Below are 11,605 nucleotides of genomic sequence, written 5' to 3' on the forward strand. Positions count from 1 at the left end.
ATGCGAGCATGTTGGGGGTTGTGTGTACATTGCGAGCTAGTGTGCAGGAGCGTGTGTGAGTATGTGGGGAAGTCCGCCTGTGTCTCGCCTGATCTGAGCTATGGAACAGCCTGAGACCCTCACCAGCCCCTGTGCACGCTCTGGGTGGGTGCACTGGTTGAGGGAGCCACTGCCACCCCGCCAGGCCCCTCGGCCTCAGGGCCTGTCTCCTCCCAGTCCGCCTCTCCCTGCCTGGGTCCCCTTCTCTTGGGGGGGCTCCCCAGCTGATCTCATGGTCTGAGTGGACCCCAGAGCTAAAAAAGTAAACATGAAGGATACTGAGGGATCTCTGAAGGGCTGTTCACTGTTCCCAGCCCCTTAGCCTATGGACTCATGATGTCCCCCTGCAGCCTGGGGAGGTGGGCCCTGTGATGGCCTGGTCCAGAGCCAGATCACTTGACTTTCACACTCAGGGCTGCAGACTCATTCCCAGTGGGCCAGAGGTTCAGTCTCCAGGCTTCGTGGCCAGTTCTGTCACAGCCGTGTGTTCTGCTGCTGTGGAGACAGAGCAGCCGAGATGAAAAGCCAGGCCCTTCTCTCCAACCACAGCTGCCTGCTCTCGTCTTACCCACAGAGTGATCGGTGGCAGATCTGGGCACCAGAGAGGGTGTTCTGGTGGGAGAGAGCCACTCACTGACCATTAATGTTTATGTATTGCCATGTGCCTGGCTCCATGCGGCCCAGAGAAAACCTGCATGGCAAGATGGAACCCCTCTTCTCTTCTCTTCTTGTACCTTCTCTCTTTTCTTCTCTTCTTTCTTCCTTTCTTGTACTTAGGATTGAACCCAGGGCACTTTACCACTGAGCTACATCCCCAGCCCTTCTTCATTTTTTCTTTTTAGGCAGGGCCTCTCCCCCTAAGTTGCTGAGACTGGCCTCCACTTGTTATCCTCCTGCCTCAGCCTCCCAAGTCGCTGGGATTATAGGCGTGCCCCACTGCACTGACCAGAACCCGCATCTCCATCTGAGGTCTGTCGACAGTCAGCAGCAGGGCGGGCCAGGTGCCTCATCCCAGGGCACGAGCACAGGGGCCCTTATTTCCAAGAGAGGGGCAGGGAGCTTGGGGAGGGGACATAAGGGTGTTGGAGAGGGTGACAGTGAGAAGGCTGGGGTGAGGGAAGGTGCAGAGGCAGCAGGGACAGGGGAGAGGCTGGCAGCTTGATGAGGTGTGAGTGAGACGGGGCCTTGAGGTCTCCCTTATGGATTCCTCTGTGGGTGGTGGGGGCCCTGGAGGCATGAAGCCCACAGGAGGCCCCTTTCCTTACCTCTGTGTCCAGGCCTTGGCTGGAGGCCCCTGACCTTGACCTTGCTTGTTGCAGCAGGCTTGGCATTTAGCTGCTGGCTGCTGGTCCCTGGCACTTCCTCTCACTGACATGCACCGGCCTGTGACTTGTTGGCTCTGCTCACTCCCAGGAGGCCACTCTGCCCCTGTGCCTGGCACTGCACCTGGCTGAGGCCTCCTGGATCTTTGGCCTGCCCCTTCCCACTCTCGTCCCAGAGCCAATGACGCCTGTCCATGCAGGGCCATCCCACTGTCAGCTGCTCTGCATGAATCAGCAGTACACCTGCTCCTGGCCCACAGCTCCATCTGGCCCAGCTCTGGGCCCATCACACTTACTCTTGGCTCCAGCCCACAGAACTGGCACATAGTAGGTGCTCACTTCACAGATGTGGAATGGATGACTTGACCCCCATCACTGCAAGGAGAGGATGCTGCTGCTGGACAGTTTGCAGGATGGAAGGGGGAGAATGTAAGCCCTCACCATCTGCAGGTTTTATACGGGGACACAGACCATAGCAAGAAGCAGGGGCATGGACAGAATGGCCCTTGGCCTTTCTTCTTGAGTCCAGAGTATCCATGGGTGGGACATGAGGCCCCTTGAGGGAGTCTCAGGTGGTCCTGGGGGTGAGGCTCGGGGGTCAGGTCAGTCTGGGAAGTGGGTGCTGAGAGGTCACAGGGGATTTCTGACTTTGGCCTATGGCTGGACCCTCATCCTGGTTTCAAAGTCAAACCTGACTGTTGCTTCAGAATGAGCCTGACCCTGTTACAGCCTGAGCCCTGATGCCAGTTATAGACTGAGCCCAGATCACAGTCACAGCTGGACACTGACTCTTGATACAGCCTAAGCCTTCAGTAGTCATACATTATAAACCATTAGGACCTGAGCCTGATCTCAGTTAGACTGATCCTTCACCATAATCTCAGACTAAGCCCCAACTAAAGATGAAGATTGAGTCCTGATGCTAGTCACATTCTGTAGATCCTTGGTACAGCCTAAGGCCTCAGAAGTCATAGATTAAACCATTATGTCCTGAGCCCTGATCCCAGTTATAGACTGATCCTTCATCATAGTCCTAGATTGAGTCCTGACCCAAGTCACATACTGAAGACTGACCCTTGGTGCCAAGCAAGCCCTAACCATGGTACATACTGAACCTGGACCCTAATCCCACACTAAAGACCAACTTTGCTAAGACTGAGCCTTGACCCTGGTCCAGCCCTAGACTGAGCCCCAACCCAGTTCCACCTGCCCCCAGCTTGGCCTGCCAGCTCTTAAAGTTCCTCTGTGTACACAGCAGCCCTTCTGGCCCTGTGAGTCTGTGTGGTGGCCACAGGGTAGGACTGCCCTCCCCCTGCCTTGTTACTGTGGCCAGTGAGCTGTGGGCAGGAAAGCCAGGCATACGAGGTGGAAGTCCTACCTGCAGTGTGACTCTCCACCTCGCCCCATGCCAGAGTTCCCTAGGGTGGGGCCTCCATCCACCTGACGCCCTGAGCCAGGAGAGTAGCCCTGAGCAACCACTGGACACACAGCCTGGCCAGCCGGGAGCCATTGCCCACTTCTCCGGCACTGAGATCGGGGGCTGCTATTCCTGCCACTCAGCCTGACCGATGCATCCAGAAACCTTCTTGCCTTGAAGGCAGCCACGCTGGGTTCTGCACATTCCTGAGCACGATCAGGAGGGCCCAGGACTGGAGCCAGGGAGGGTGCCAGCCATCAGCACCCAGGCCAGGACCACGGGGGGCACTGCGCCAACACTGGGACTGGAGCTGGGAACCTGCCTCTGCCCTGGCCCTGCAGGAAAGTCTCATCACCCCCCGACACTGAGGGGTCATGAAGAACCCTGACCCATCCCCAGGATGGACAGTGAATTTGCCACCGCGGTGCCTGTTGAGCTCCACCTTGGGAATGTGGGAGGGAACCCTGCCCGCAAGGGTCTCACTTCCAGACTTCTCACGAGATCGGGCTGGTCTCACTCTCTGCGGGCACAAGTCCCACCCACCACCATTCCTGTGTTTCCCTACTCAGCAGAGCCGGGTCCCTGCATAGTCATCATTGTGGCTGCAAATCTGTGCCAAAATCTTGCTGGGCACCAGGCCAGGTGCCTTCCCTGCCTCCACCCCTGACAAGCCAGAGCTCAGCTGCACCCCTTCTTCCTCCCAGGCTCCCCTGCACTCCTCCCCCTCCTACCCCTTCCTCCCTGTCATTCATTCACCCACAGCCCCCAGGGTGGTAGGGGACAGGTGCTCGGGACAGGGACTATCGGCTTCAAATCCCAGCCTCATCCTCTACTAGCCAGCATGTGAACCTGGACTGGTTTTTCAACCCCTCTGCTCTGGTTTCTGTGGGTGTAAAATGGGAATCACAGAGTCCTGCCCACCGAGGATTGGTGCAGAGAGGCAGAGATGCTTCCAGTTGTGTGTGGTACGGAGTGAGCCATCAGCGATGCCCCTGTGGTGATTGAGAGGGTCAGGGGCTTCACCTTCAGGTCTCGAGCTTCTGGTGGGCTGACCTCCAGGTTTCAGAGATGGGAAGGGGCAGGTAACTAATGACAGTGGATATAGAAACGTCACTATGTGCAAGGTCAAAATTCAGTCTTCTCAAAATCCCCATGAGTTGTACACTACTTTTATCATTTTGCAGATGAGTGAATTGAGACCCAGAGAGGTTAAGTGACTTGTCTGAGGTCACACAGCTAATAGTGGGTGATTGAGCACACATGCTAAACAACAGGCACCAAAGGCAGAGAAGTGACCCATAATGCACTGGGCTGGACCTGTGGGCAGTGTGGGCCAGCTGGTAACTGCCTGGGCACTTCTGCGGGCCCTACTTCCTTGCCTCTGCTTCATCCAGCAAGATGTATTATTAATGATAACAATCGTTGTAATTGCTTATCAATCTCCCTGGGTGCTCCCCACTCCACCCAGCCCTGAATTTGGGTCACTGACCAGCAAATTCACAAATCTGTCCCCAGCAATGCACTGCACACAGCTGGTGCCCAACATAGACCCAGTCACGTGACCAAGTGCACAGGCTTGGCCCCAGCTGGCCACATCCAGACGCACACACTGGTCCAGCCGGTGCTTGACTCACGGTCAGCTGGTCAGCCACACAATGTCCCTCTCTGACCCAGAGGAACTTACCACTTGCTTCATTTTTTCAGCATTTGCCCCGTTCAAGAAAGCGCTCTTGTGGAATGTAAGTAAGATCAAAGGAAGATGTTGTCTCTGTGCCCCAGGGTCACTAGGGACAGTGCTTCTCAACCCTGGCATCTTGCTAAACTGTGGATTCCAGCCGGCCACATTTTGGACAAGCTCTGGCAGATGCTGAGGCTGTGGGTCTGCAGCAATGCCCCAAGTGGCGGGATGTAGTTGAGGACTAACAACATTCTCCTGCAACATAAGTAAGGGTCACGTGGGGCAGCAGGAGAGAGGTGGGAAACAGCATAAGTTTTCGAGTTCAGGGGTTTGGCCTGATATTTTGCTGTGTGACTTTAGGCAAGTGGTGTCATGTCTCTGAGCCTCAGTTTCCCTGTCTTTGGAAAACATGGATAATGTTACCTATTGCATGGACTCCTTGGGGTGGTTATAATGAGATAATGGATGTGAAAGCTTCCTGCACAACTGGAGGTACTTCCAACTCTCTCCTTTCTTCCTTACCACCTTCCTTCCCTCCCACCCTCCCTCCTTCCTTCCCTCCTCTCTTGCTTCTTTCTGTCCCTCCCTACAGTTTTGTTCAGTTTATGTCACTTAAAACTTACAATGGTTTGAATCTGGTTCCTTTTGAAGGGGACCATGATGGTGGGGTGGCCGAAGGAGACTTGGGGTACTTCTGAAGGGCAGGTCTGCTCAGGGTGGTATCACTGGAGACAGGGAAGAGGCTGAGGAGGCTGCACCCTGCCAAGGTCAGAACTCACCTGCAGCAGGCACGGAACTGGAACTCAGCTGCCAGCCACCACCCTGTCCAGCATCCCTGACACCCCGCTTTACTTCTAGGACACTTTCTCCAAGGCTCACAAGGATGCCACTGGTGGGCTACCTCTAGGGATCCCTGGTGGCCACCTGAGGACAGGAGGTTGAGAGGGGTTTCCCAACTGCAGCGACCCGCAGAAGAGACCTCTGAGGCAGGTCCTCTGAGGGTCCTTGGGGTCCCCTGGGATGGAGCAGCTGGGATGCCAGAGGCTTGCGCCTGGTGGAGGGCAACCAGGAGCCCTGAAGGGCAGGGCAACAGTGCCCAGAAACAGCTGGTCCTGTGCATTCTCTGCAGGCCCAAACCCAGGCCAGTAACTGCTCTTTAACACCTTTCCTCCTTCCCTGTCCTCCCGAGGAAACCACTTGCACCCAGCACCCTGCATCAGATCTGCTCTGGGGGCACCTGATCAGCTAATCTGGCCAGGGCTTGCTGTCCTTGGTTAACACAGTGGGCCTCTCTCTCTCTCCTTCTCTCCCTCTCCCTCCCTTTCCCTCTCTCTCTCTCTGTGTCTCTTTCTCTTTCCCTCTCTCTCTCTCTTCCTCTCTCTTTCCCCCTCCCTCTCCCTCTCTTTCCTTTTCTCTCTCTGTCTCTCCCTCCCTCTCCTCCCTCCCTCTCCTCCACCTCTTGTTTCTAATGTTGTTTTGCATGGAATGTTCCCATGCTGCCTTACCTTCATGCTCAGAAGGGCCCGCATCTGCCCCCCATTCCACAGAGGTGCAGACTGAGGCCTGGAACAGGTCAGGTCCTTTAGGGATTCATTCAACCAGCTTACCTTGGGGCCTGGGGCCAGGAACCACATTGGGCAGTGCCATGGACGGGTCTCCAAGGCTCCCCCAGCATTTGGTGGACCTCACTGGGTGTCGGGACCCCTCTGGGAGCTTGTTCAAATGCAGATTCCTCCCCTATAGAGGCGGATTCAGCAGGTGTGGTTCAGGAGGCCAGAAGCCTGCATATCAAAAATAAGCCCCAAAGAACCGCAGGTGGTTCTGGGTCAAGGAGTGCTCCCTGGAAACACCTGGAGAAGCACCAGCTCAGAAGGCTGGGTTTGGGCCTGCAGAGGATGCACAGGACCAGCTGTTTCTGGGCACTGTTGCCCTGCCCTCCGGGGCTCCTGGCTGCCCTCCACCAGGCGCAAGCCTCTGGCATCCCAGCTGCTGGCCAGAGCCCAGCCAGCAGCCACCTTCCCCCAGGAGCTGAGCCAGGCAGAGACAGGCCAGCCGGAGTTGATGCTCTAGCTTCCTCTCCCATGGAAAGCACCCTACGGTTTACAAAGTGCTTGCCAAGGTTTGAAGCAGCACGTGAAGGACTCTCCAGAGCTCCTTGTCCCCACAGCTGCTCCTCACAGGGGGCTTCTCTCCCTTCTCCAGCCAAGGGCTGAGTTTCAGGCACCCAGCCCAAGGGCCCCACTGTGAGCTGAGACCAGCACCCACCTGCCCCACATCCAAACCCCAAGGTTCTCTTGTCAGGAGACCCCAGAGGACAAGGCGTAGCCCCACAGTGTGTCTAATCCCAGAGGACCAACCCTGCCACCCACGGGGGACTGTACAAGCCCTAGGGGCCTCAGTGCCCATCCCACAGGACTTCCCCTCACCCAGGGTCCCCTGCCTCCTGGCACTCTGAGCAACATGTCTTTGTCATTAGATGAGGCCAGCTGCCTGCACATCTGACCCGCCAAGCCCCCTCTACTTTTCAAAGAGCGGCTCCAGCCAGCCCTGACCTCTCCCCGACAACCTGTAGCCCAAGCATCTTTCCTGAGTCACAGAAGCAGAACCAGAGGGTCCAGGAGGTCAAGTCACCTGCCTGAGCTCAGATCTGCTAAACCAATGTGACAGACCTGGGTCCAGATCTTCCTAAGTCCTATGCCTGTGCTCTGTGTGGCTGGGCTGTGGTCTCTGTGCTGTCCTTGAAACCTGGAGTCTGCCCACAGTCCTCAGGTGAGCCGAGATATGGACAGGCTGTCCCCAGAGCAGAGGGAAGGGCTGCATCTCACTATTCAGACCACCACCTGCTGGAGCCCACCTGTGGGAGTTTGGGGACCTGTCATTGCTGAAGGCTGTAGTAAATACCTGCACAGGAAAACGGGGAGAGGGAAGGGAGGAGGGAAAAAGGTGGAAAGAGACAGAGAGACCCAGAGACAGACAGGACAGAGGGAGAAGTGGCTGACCTAAGAGCCCTTTGCAAGACTCCTGCATTGGCAGCATGGGAGATGAGATTGGCCTTCCTCCAACCTGCTGGGCTACACTTAAGAGATGACTAGACAGTCCTAGAGATCCGGTGGGACCTAAGTGCAGCAAGGCCATCCATGGCTCTGATCCCCTGTGTGACTCCAGCAAGCCAGTCCTGCAGATCAGACAAGGCTGCCATGTATGGATGGGCCTTGAGACCTGTGCATAAGGGCCTGGTGAAGGAGACGCAGGGAGGGAAGGGCCTGCTGGGAGGCCACACATCTGGGTGGTACAACACTCTTCTGTAATTTGCACAAGAATTTTCTGTGGGCTGATGATGGTTCCAGCTCAGGGCTGCAAGAGCCAGGTGACCAGTGACTGGTAGGGCTTCCCTTGGAGCCAGCAAGAGTCTGCAAAGAGAGACTCAGGGTCAGCCTTCTGAACAACAGGGGAGCCCGACCTCACCCCAGGGGAGGAATGCAGACCACCAGAGGAGGGGCTGGCTGCCATGTTTTCTATCAAGACAAGCCCCTATTGCCAGGTGAGTGCTGTTTTTTTTTTTTTTTTTTTTTTTTTTTTGTTGTTGTTGTTGTTGGTTAGATTTTCTTCTTTCATAGTGAGACTGGCCTTCCATTTTGTTGGGGATGATGTTTTAAACTGCTTTTATTTACATTGGAGACTTTCCTTTGGAGGTTCAAAGTATAGTAAAGTGAGCCCTTACCCACCCCTCTGGCTGCTTAAAATCCTCCATTAATCCATCCATCCATCCTTCTGTTTATTCTCATCCATCCATCCATTCATCCATGTAACCCTAAATCCATTATCCATCCCTTTATATATCTATTCATTATCCATCCAACATCCATCTATCCATAGTCCATCCATCCATCATCCATCCATTCACCTATTCATCCATCCATCAATTCATCCACCCATCCATCCACCCACTCACCCCCCTATCCATCCATCTATCCGTCCATCCATCCATGCATCTGTCCATCTATTCATCCACCCACCCATCCATTCACCCATCCATCCATCCACCCATCCATCCACCCATCAGTCCTTCCATCCATTCACCCACACATCCATCCACCCACCCATCCATTCACCCACCCATCTATCCACCCACCCATCTATCCACCCATCCATCCACCCACCCATCCATCCACCCATCAGTCCTTCCATCCATTCATCCACACATCCATCCATCCACCCATCCATCCACCCATCTATCCATTCATCCACACATCCCTCCACCACCCATCAGTCCATCTATCCATCCATCATCCATCCATTATCCATCCATCCATTCATCCATCCATCCATCCACCCACCCATCCAACAAAGGCAGTCATTCATTCATTGACTTAACACAAATACCCCAACTGAGCACCCCACTGTGTGCCAGGCCCCCTCTTGGCACCAGGGATCTAGTCTACACTATGCAGGTCAGATCCCTGCCCGTAAGGGGCTGGCATTCCAGCATAGACAGACAGACCACTGACAGGCCAACATCATCCATGCCAGCAACCAGAGCAGGCTGAGAGCGCATTGCCGTATGGGGCTGGGGAGGGATGCCTGACTCTCGGCACCCACAGGGCCAGGGAGGCCTCTCCCAGGGAGGACTCAGACTTGCGACTCGCATTACAAGCGGATGTTCTACCATACAGACAATCAGCCGTGCTTGGTAATGACAATGTGGTGCATCAACCTCATCAGCATTAAAGCCCTGCGGTCACTTTTTTTTTTTTTTTAAACCTGGAGATAGTCACAGCCAGGCTGTCCTCCGTTGGCAAGGTCAGTCTTTCAAAGTGGCAGGAGGCACCTGGCCTTTGGTAACTATCTTGAGCTGACATCAGAAGCCATTTGTCCATCTTCTCGATGACCACAACAACCTCTACTTGAGGGGTGGAGTGGGGTGCCATGGGAGGGTCCAGGGGATCACTTCCGTTAGCCCTTCCTCTGCTGCTGTCACTTCTAATCCTTTCTTCCAAGCATCCAGTCACATGGTGCTTGGATTTCTGGGCAACTGTTCTGGCTCCATCATCTATAAGCTGTGTGGCCTTGGGCAAGTAACGTTGCCTCTCTGAGCCCCAATTTCCTCATTCGAAAGGAAACTTCCCTGTGTCCTTGATTCTAAAATACCTCTATCCCCCATGCCCGTCCCTGTGTGTTTTAATGATTCAGACATAGGTTTCATAATCCATTCTTCTCACACTGCAGTGTGCACAACAGTCCCCCTGGGGAGGGGGGGCTAGTTAAAATGCAGATCCCTGTTCAGCATGTCTGCACTTCCACCTGGATCTCAGGTGAACAAGTGACTGCACTAGTCCGAGGACCACCCTCAAAGTAGCGGGAGAGCTGCTGACTTAACACATTTCATGGGGCTTTATCAAATCAAGGGGAAAAATCCCCTGTGGATGGAATTTTTGATTTCAGGAAATGCATTAACCCTGCGTTTCATCTTGTCCCCCGCCCCTGTAACCCCATAAAAATGTTTGTAAAGTGGCCAGCACATGGGCTGGCCCGTGGAAAACGTTAACAGATGTTGGCTGGCTCCTTTGGAAACCTCCAGAGCCAGTGCGGGATGTGAAGGCAGAGCTGGAGCTTGTATTTTCCTTTTACCTTTGTAGTTATCTTTGAATAATCAATGTGTAAACAATATAATGGAATGAATTACATTTAATTGTATGCAAATGGCTCTTGAACACCTTAGTAAGTATGCCAAGGCAATTATAAATAACTTTTTTCTTAGTAATATAAAAATAATGTTAAGTGTTGCCATATCTAGGGTTCACTGGAAAAGAGCCATAGTGCCATCCTGGGAGACCACCTCCCTGAAAGTTTACACTTCAATTGTGAAAATTCTGAAGTATACTAGTTTCAGAATATATAGTCAAGCAGAAGGTTATGTGGTTTAAAAGGTTATGTGGTTTATTCTTGAAACTTGGCAGCATTTTACCTTTCAGTCATGGTGCAACCCCTATTATTTTCACTACACTTAGGTATTCAGCAGACTTTCAAGTAAAATTCAGGTTCTGGTATTTTCAAGCTCATTACCTTTAGAATAATAAATACTATCTCTTCAGGAGAGCCAAATCAGACATGGATATAGTTAGCAACCTAACCGAATGGCGACATTTTTTTATAACATTCTAAATGTTGCAATGAAGCATTATCCTACATATGCAACCTTATGTAGAGAAAATTTTAGATCTGAGACTATTCCAGAGGAAATCAGCCTCAGACACATTCTTCATGTGAAAGTTTACAAGGCACTCCCCTCTTCCAAGAAACCATCAGATCGTGGACTGGTTTTTAGGCAAACAAATAAAAAGAATAAGCATCTAAGTTCCTAATTCAGTCACTTAAAAAAATAGAATTTACAAATACTCCACAGATAGACCTGAATATTTTGTTTAAATAACAAGAGATTAACTGCAAGAAGCATATAATTGAATACTTTTTTCTCATAGGTAAATTGTGTAATGCATAAATAAATGAAAAATAATATTTACAGTCAGTTTTATAACTAGAACTCAAATTTAGCTAATAAATATTAATTTTATAAGTGTATTAATTTTGAAATACAACATGGAAGAATCAGTATTGTCAGATATACAATTGAATTATTATAACAGAAATAACAATAATGAACAGAGAAACAGGTTTGTGATAGAAAATTCCTTTTGTTATCAGTATGTGGAAACACCTGAGTGTATTTCAGATTATTTTCATTCAAAGGCTATCATAATTCACTAATAAGAATATTAAATAGCTTCTGGAAAATATCAGCAACACTCAGGCAACTGTAGCATTTGCTTGGTCTCATAGAGTAATTTGCTAGAGAATAAAGCAGAACTCAGAGTGTTGCAAGTTTTCTGAATAAATTTTTATCCCATTTTATTGAAGCTAGCCTCTTCAAATCTTCTGATTTTGATGGGACATGGAAGTGAGGGGGTGGGAGGAAGTGGACAGGGAGTGGATATGGACGATGGCATGACAGATCATGGTGATAGCCAGGGACATATATCAGCTCACACTGAGTTCAGCAAACCCATTCAGCTTCACTTCATAAGGAATCTCTCACCCTTCACAGCCAGAAGCAAACTTAAATGTCAATGTTTTTAAAGCTTTGGCATCATC

This window comes from Sciurus vulgaris (assembly GCF_902686455.1).
Source record: "Sciurus vulgaris genome assembly, contig: HiC_scaffold_135_arrow_ctg1, whole genome shotgun sequence".
NCBI lineage: Eukaryota > Metazoa > Chordata > Mammalia > Rodentia > Sciuridae > Sciurus > Sciurus vulgaris.